Genomic DNA, 8,882 nt, shown 5'->3' on the forward strand with positions numbered 1-8,882 from the left:
TTAGTGGCTAATGACGGCCACGTCATCAGTCGCCGTAGTGTCACCGGCGACGACCACGGCCGACGGCGGAGGTGCACCGTGCGCTCGCTACGGAGCACCATTTGACGTGCGGTTTGCTCCTATGGGTTCCTGGGAGGAAGGCACATCTAAAGAGATAAGCGACAGCAGCTGGGGTGGCCGGAGCTGACGGCGGCGAGCTCTTTTGCGGCCGCCGGAGTTCGGGCACCGACGGTTTGGGCGCTACGACACGTTTTGAGCTGAACTGGTGGGATCTGCGGCTTCCTGAGGAAGCGCTGAGCACGCCTACATGCTCTGGTGCGACGTGCGGGTGTTGCAACCACGGCGGCGACATGGCCGGCGGTGGAGCTGCTTCGGCTAGGGTGGGAGAGGGAGCTACGTTGCGAGAACGGAGGAACGGAGAGAGGGGAACGGAGCAGAAGCTCACAGTGGACTCGGCAGCCTTGACGGAAAGCTCGGGATGCACTGGAGATTGCGGGGCAGCGATGGCAATTTCCGGTGGCCGGGGATAAAGACGACGTCGATGGAGGCGCTCAAGGGCCTCCCGAGGCGCGTGGATTGGCGGAGGGGTAGCCGACGACGTGGTGGAGCTTCTGGGCACGACGGAGGGGCGAGGGATCGGTGGTAGCTACGGCAACGGTGGTCGGTGGCGACGGCATCGCTCGGCCGCGGGGTGAGGGAGAGAACCAGGGAAGGAGGGAGAACATTCGGGAGAGAGTGAGAGGGCCCGGGGGGTGCGTGGCGTCTCCGTGGCATCGTCTAGGAGTACCGGGGAGGAGCCAGGCAGGCAGGGAGGGAGGAGGTGGCCGGCGCGGGGCGGCCACGCGCCTCCGTCCTTCTGGCGAGGGAGGAAGACGACAGGGAGGAGGCGGTGGTGGGCTGGGCCGGCCACTTGGGCTGCCAGACTGAATAGGTAAGCGGCCCAGGTACTCTCTCTCTCTCTCTAATTTCTACTTTTCTATTTTTCTGTAACTTTGTGGCTTTTCTAAAAATACTTAGGCATTTTCCAAAATCACCAAACTGCACATGCCCATTGTTTAGAACATATCCAACATGGAACATTTCAGTTTGAGATTATTTGGACGTTTAAATTATTATATAGCATTTAAATGCCCAAATGCAAATAGAGTATGATTTAATTCAGTGACCCAATGTTGTCCTAGAAAAATGTGAACCAATTTTGCCAGAGGTTCCAACCCAGGACAAAAATGATGGACATTTTAGAAGGGCATTTCAGGTTCATTGAAAAAGATTTTAGTAAACCCTAGTTGGTTTAAGGGGGGTGCTGGGGGTTCTGTCATCCCCAATTCAACTTAAATGAAATTTAAACATGATGCAACAAGATGCAACACCAGGAAGTACCAGAAGTTAGGGATGTGACAGCGCTGGACAACCACCTCATCATACGACATATACATGGTGGACACACCAAAAGAAAACAATGGCGAGGAGCAGAAGGACGCAACGACTTCTGAGAAGCAGCCAAAGCGCTGACGTCAGCGGTGCCGCTCTAAACCCCACCATAGCAAAAACAGCGTACCGGTACAAGAAAGAATAACACGCCGGACGACCCCGTAGACCCAGTGATGAAGCAGGGCGGGCAAGGAGACAGCGAACACAGTCCCGGGCCGCTGTCTGATCATAGTGATGCTGAAGACAAAACTTATAAACCCATCTCCGGAGAGGAGAACAGTTCGGAGGATGATGCACACATCATCCCAAAAAAGCACTTGGAACAAAAGCACCTCCACAAAAGGCTTATTGCCACCGCGAGGAGCTTGAAGAAGCAGAAGCAACAACTTAAAGCCGTGCAGGATACGCTCAACCACAGATGGAGCAAAGTGCTCGACACTAACGAAATATATGGCGGAGATCGCCACACAAAGAGCTACCCAAAACGCAAGTTGTTGCTCGAATTCGACGACGAGGCTATATAGCCCATTCAGCCGAAAAACAATGCGGCCGATCTGCCGGACCGACCACCCCGTGGCCGAGACTGAGCGGCTAATAATGCAACACACAAGTCAGCACATGATCTATGTGAGCACCTAGACAAAAGAGCTGGTACGCCCAGGTCCATCTATGGATCTAGGAAACGTGTTCCTATGCAGGATCATGACCATCGAACCGACTATACTAATCAACTACCAGCTCAGAATCAACACCGAACACTACAGACGTCGGACCCACGACACGACACATCCAAGTACAGGGGCGCCGCACACCCCTTGTGCTTCACCGATGAGGTGCTGGATCATGAATTTCCAGAGGGGTTTAAACCCGTAAACAACGAGGCATACGACGGAACAACAGACCCTGCAGTCTGGATTGAGGACTTTATTCTTCACATCCATATGGCTTAGCTCACGGAGACGATCTCCACGCCATCAAATACCTACCCCTCAAGTTGAAAGGACCAGCTTGGCACTGGTTGAAAAGCCTCCCCGAAAATTCAATTGGAAGTTGGGAGTAACTCGAGGATGCTTTCAGGGCTAATTTTGAAGGGACCTATGTCCGACCTCCGGATGCAGACGATTTAAGTCACATAATCCAACAACACGGAGAGTCAGCCCGTAAGCTTTGGAACAAATTTCTCACCAAGAAGAATCAAATCGTCGACTGTCCGGATGCTAAAGCCCTAGCAGCTTTCAAACATAGAGTCCGGTACAAATAGCTTGTCAGACACCTCGGCCAAGAAAAGCCGAGGACAATGGCAGCCCTAACAACTCTTATGAGCCGCTTTTGCGCGGGGCGAGGACAGTTGGTTGGCCCGCAGTGGCACCAGCGACCCAGGCACATCCGAAATCAGGGATGACAATGGGAAGCTGCGACTCAATAAAAACAAGCGTCGAAATAATGAAGACACCCTAGACAACAAAGCGGTGAACGCCGGATTCATGGGCTCCAGACCTGATCCACGGAAAAAGGCATTTAAAGGCAGCAGAGATGGACTGTCCAGCCTAAAGAAAATTCTAGACAGATCCTACCAGATTCATGGAACCCCCAAGAAACCTGCGAATCACACCAATAGAGAATGCTGGGTCTTCAAGCAGGCCGTCAAGCCAAACTCTAAACACAAGGGGAGGGAGCCGCCAAGTGAAGACGAGGACGAACCTCGCCAGCCGAACACTGGGGGACAGAAAAAAATTCCACCAGAGGTCAAAACAGTGAACATGAATTACACCACCCACATACCAAAGAGGAAGCACAAACGCTCATTCCGAGACATATATGCTGTAGAACCATTTGCCCCCAAATTTAATCCATGGTCGGCCTACCCGATCACTTTCGATTGCAGGGATCATCCGACCAATATCCGGCATGGAGGTTCGGCCGCCTTGGTGCTCGACCCAATAATTGACGGATACCATCTCACCCGAGTCCTCATGGACGGCGGCAGTAGTCTTAATCTGATATATCAGGACACTATCCGAAAGATGGGGATAGACCCGACAAGAATGAACCAAAGCAGTACTACCTTTAAAGGAGTAATACTAGGTGTAGAGGCCTGCTGCACAGGCTCTTTGACGTTAGAGGTTGTATTCGGTTCTCCCGACAACTTTCGAAGAGAATAACTAATCTTGGACATCGCTCCGTTCGGTAGCGGCTATCATGCACTACTCGGAAGAACGGCCTTCGCTCGTTTCAACGCAGTACCGCATTACGCTTATATCAAACTTAAGATGCCCGGTCCGTGGCATCATCACTATCTGCGGAAACACAGAGCGTTCTCTTCACGCGGAAGACTATGTGGCGGCTCTAGCAGCCGAACCACTGAACGGCCTCTCCAACCCGAGTAACTGATCGGTCTTCGAGACCACGGACACGGCTAGACGTGTCCGGCGCACCACTAGTTGTAATAGCCCAGATAAACCTGAGCTCGATTAATGGCTAGGCCCCCATATGTGGTGCTAGGGGTTGCCCGCATCCAAAAGGCCCATTGTTCGGCCCGACCATATTTACACTCAAGAGATCGAATTTTTACGGTTCATTAAGATTGACCGACTTTACGCACGGTCACACCAGATTCCTTCACTTTGGTTTTTTCTTTCTTTTTACAAATGACCATCGTGCTATACCCTTACAGGATACGGCACAACGGAGACAAAGGCGCAGACGTGCAACAGGGCCCCGTTCCAAGGATTCTTTTTATATTAAGACCCTGTGTAAACCTTTTTTATTGTCTCTTGTTGGCCCACACCCTCCTGGTACTTAACATGACCAAGAGGGATACCGGCGTTATTGGCAAGCTTATTATTCGCCGATCTAAAATAGACGTTACAAGGGCAGCAACCAATGTGCTTTTGGAATCTATGCTCTCACCACAGCCGCTCTTTCGTCACGCCAGATTAATGCACGTACCTGGAAATTCAGGGCTCATTATCGAGGGCGGTACTCAGCCCAGTATATGTTGTAAAGTTTGAATACCTTCGAGAGTGTTCGGCATCGCGAGTTTGGCCTTATATGCATCAGCTCCGAATCATGTCTTTGGTCAATAGTTGGGTTTGCCCGGCTCCCGTGTTTTGCTACCTTACGTTCCGCTATATCGGCTAAGGTGGCACCGGGAGAACTACTGCGATTGTGCCCTGGTTCATCCGGATGAGCACCTCAGTAGAGAAAGCCGTAAACTAACTGTCATGATAAAGCGAGAGACTGGTCAACGACTCGATGACTCTGTGTAATCTTCGTGATTCCTCCGCATTAACGAAGGATCGGTTTTCCGTTCACGTATGTACATGCATTGTATTCTAATGAACGCGGACATACCAGGGGCTATATAGTAGCCCCACCGTCAAACTCCTATGGCCAAGTGAAAGTGTTAAAGATATATAGTCTGATTGCCTCGTTCGCCGTGCCACCACCTCCTTAACGGACTAAGATGTTGGATAAAGTGTGATTACGCGCTCTGCCGAACACCCCCGCATTATATGCGAGGGGGCTGAAGCCGACGACTGCAAACTTTCAGGTTATATACATATATACATAAGCGGACGCACAGGAGGCACTACAATACTTTACGGGCAAAAGTATAAATATAGCCTTTATTATCACAAGCATTGTTCTTACAATCAAAATACATGTCATTCAAATATGTTATTCTTTGAGCACTGAGCCTCTATTAAACGGGCACCTTCAAGACTTCTTCAAAATAGTACTCGGGGGAGTCCTGACCCCCGGGCGGACCCCTGGTTGCAATATCGATGGCCTCCATCTTTGCCCAATATGTCTTAACACGGGCAAGGGCCATCCGCGCACCCTCTATGCACGCCGACCTCTTGACAGCGTCGATATGCGGCACAACACGAATAAATCATTGCACCAAACCAAAATAACTATCCGGACTTGGTTCCTTCGGCCACAGGTGATCCACGACCGCCTTCATAGCAAGCCCGGATAACCTATGGAGCTTGGCCCATTCGGCCATTTGCTCATTCAACAGCAGCGGACGCCTCGGAGCACTGAACTGCGACCAGAACAATCTTTCCACCCCATGATCTTCTCGATCTTTGAAATACCGCGTCGCATCAGCAGCACTCTTTGCCACATCCAAGTATGCATCTGAAGAACTCCACAATTGATCAAGAGGGGCATACTTCGGATCACCGAATTTCGTTTGCAATAAAAAGGGCTTCCCAGCTGCGATATCACCGACTTGCCGAAGCTCCTCCCGCGCCGCTCTGATTTTAGAGCAAGTTTCCTTTGCTGCTTGTAAGTCCTTCTTTAGGTCATCCGTTTTCGTTTGGTTTTCCCTTTCGAGAAGCTCATATCGGCTGGCGGCATTTTGTAGCTCAAGAGCCATGTTGGCTATTTTATCCTCACTTTGGCAATGAGCAGCCTGTTCGGCTTTTAATTCTTCAGCTTCCTTCATGGCGGCCGCATTGCTTCTCCTGGCTTGCTCCTTGGCCCGAGCAAGCTCTGCCCGAAGGGTCTCCACGGCGGCAGCTCCATCTGTAATCAAAGCATATAAATCCTAGCATCATGCTCTTATTAATATTTGCTGACCACCCAAATATACAAACTCTTTGCCTCGTCAAGCCGCTTGTTCACAAGCGTGATGTCCGCATCCGCCACGACAAGTTGCCGCCTCAGTTTGGCAAATTCAGCAGTCTGGTCAGCCGCCAGATCTAGAGCCGCCTGCGTACCAAATCAGCGCTATCATCACCTGAGACTATGATCCTCTGCTCGCCTCATCCGGATGGCAACCAGAGTCTTAGGGGATACTATCTATACAAAGTACACCTTGCGTGTACGGTACAATCAGAAATATAGATATCACTTTGCGTACCTCAAAGCCTCTTAGCAGGCTCGTAAAAGCTTCATTCAACCCGCTTTTTGCGGATGAAATCCTCTCCACAACTGTACCCATTAAGGTACGATGTGCCTCTGAGATAGTCGCTTGCTGCAGAAGACCCATCAATGTATCCGGTTGTACATCGAACAATCCCGGGCTTTTTCTGTTGGTCTCTCTAGGAGCTAAAAACCCCCACTTTGGACGAACGAAGAGTTTCCTTCAGGTCTTTGGGATCGGGAGTGATCCTCCGAGACGACACCTCAGGGTCGTGCGCCTCAGGCGGAGAAGTAGGAGGAGACGTTTCGCTCTCCATCATCTCTGAAAGAAGATCCCCCAATGACGAACATTGTTGAGGGAGGCTATGAGCCGAACTGCAAAACATATGTCTTGGTCGTTATTCTTAGGAAAAGAACAGGGTAGGTTCACTAAGCACCTTTGTTCACTTACGGCTCGGTTAGCGGCTGGCCCCCCTGAGGGCGTTGTGCAGCAATGTTGCCCTCCAGGGCGGGGCGCCGTATGAAGGTTTCTTCCCTCGTTTGGAGACCTCTGCTTCCAAGTCTTTAGGGGTGCCCCTTTTCTCCCCATGGGGAGAGGGGACGCTGGATTCTCCTCCCCTTTCATCCTCCGACACGGGGGTACTAATTTCCTCGGTTAGGATGTGTAACGTACCTCCAGCATGAAGTCCGCTTTTGGCTTCCCCATTCCTCTCCTTGTCCTCCCCTGATGGCACTTGATAAGGTGCGCGAGCCAGCATCCTGGTCATTACAGGATCTGGCGAATGTTCGGAAAGGGGGGCCGAACACCAGATCCACTCCGCCTTTCTTATCCAGTCCTGGCAGAGGGTAGTTTTTCAGAGTAATGTTGTGACAAATATAATGACAGCAGGTTCGGTCGCGGAATTACTTACCTGGGTATCTGGACGGTTCCAGTTGAGACCCGCATCCTCTGTGGTGACTGGACACTTTATTCATGATACAAAGAATATTTGATACATTCCTTCGAGCGTTCTGCCAAAGAAGGGCTGGATAGTTCGCGGTCCTTTCGGGTTGAACTCCCACATACGGAGAGGTCGACTTTGGCACGGCAAGACCGGATGAACTAGCATTACTTGAATTACTTTGACAAGACTGGTATCCTTCTTGAGGAGATCCCGAATGCGGCTTTGCAATGTCCGCATGTCATCAACCGATCCCCAGTCCAACCCCTTGTTGACCCATGATACAAGCTGTGGCGGAGGGGAAGAGCGGAAGGCCGGGGCATCCGCCCACTTTCTACCTCGGGGTGCCGTGATATAAAACCACCTCCCGTGGCCATAGATCAGAAACTTCTGGGAAGGAACCCTTTGGCCATAAAGCATCGACGCCTTTGCTTATTATAGAGCCTCCGCACTCCACGTGTCGCCCGTTGATCATCTTTAGCTTCACATTGAAGGTCTTGAGCCATAGGCCGAAGTGTGGGGTTATGCGGAGGAAGGCCTCACACACAACGATGAACGTCGAGATGTGAAGGAAGGAATCTGAACCTAGATCGTGAAAATCTAGCCCGTAATAGAACATGAGCCCTATAACAAAGGGATGAAGACCGAAGCCTAGTCCTCGGAGGAAGTGGGAGATGAACACGACACTCTTGTTGGGTTTGGGAGTAGGGATAACCTGCCCTTGAGCGGGAAGCCTGCGAAGGATTTCGGGGTCAGATACCTAGCCTGCCTAAGCTTCTTGATGTCCTCCTCCGTGATGGAAGAGGCCATCCACCGGCCTTGAAGGTTGGATCTGGACATGTTGAAGGTCTGGAGCACTTGGACTAAACCTTGGGTGTTGGAACTCGAGGTGGGAGAAGGGAAGGATCAGGCGTGGAAAGAAAAGGATAGGTCTTGACCCTTTATAAAGGGGATGAATGTCAAGCGTCCTCTGCGTGGCCGTTTGGAACTTGCCTAAACCGAGGAGTCATACTAACGGAACGGTTGGCTTACCCACGCCCGTATTGATGAAAATGTCATGATAAGGGGGACACGATCTCTGCTTCGACAAGATGTGCAAATAAAACCGCCTCGCAAGACATGTAGTGGCAGGGTGGAAAAACGGTTTGTATAATAATCGGGCCGCGGCGTGATGTCATGCTAGGTAAAAGTTGTCAGCAGATTAGACTCGTGGAATATTGAACTCTCTGCGGTGGTATGTGGAATTTGTTTTGCAGAGCCGGACACGGTTCTTGTGTTCAAGATCTACTTTGCAGTATTCAGAGAAGGAACCCGCCTTGCAATGCCGAAGACAATCTGCGCGCCAGACTCATCGTCATTGAAGCCTGGTTCAGGGGCTACTGAGGGAGTCCTAGATTAGGGGGTCCTCGGATAGCCAGACTATATGCGTATGCGAACTGTTGGACTGTGAAGATACAAGATTGAAGACTTCGTCCCGTGTCCGGGTGGGACTCTCCTTTGCGTGGAAGGCAAGCTTCACAATTCGTATATGTAGATTCCTTTCTATGTAACCGACTCAGTGTAACCCTAGCCCCCTCCGGTGCCTATATAAACCGGAGGGTTTAGTCCGTAGGACAACAACAATCATAATCATAG

Source organism: Triticum dicoccoides, chromosome 4B (genome assembly GCF_002162155.2).
Source record: "Triticum dicoccoides isolate Atlit2015 ecotype Zavitan chromosome 4B, WEW_v2.0, whole genome shotgun sequence".
NCBI lineage: Eukaryota > Viridiplantae > Streptophyta > Magnoliopsida > Poales > Poaceae > Triticum > Triticum dicoccoides.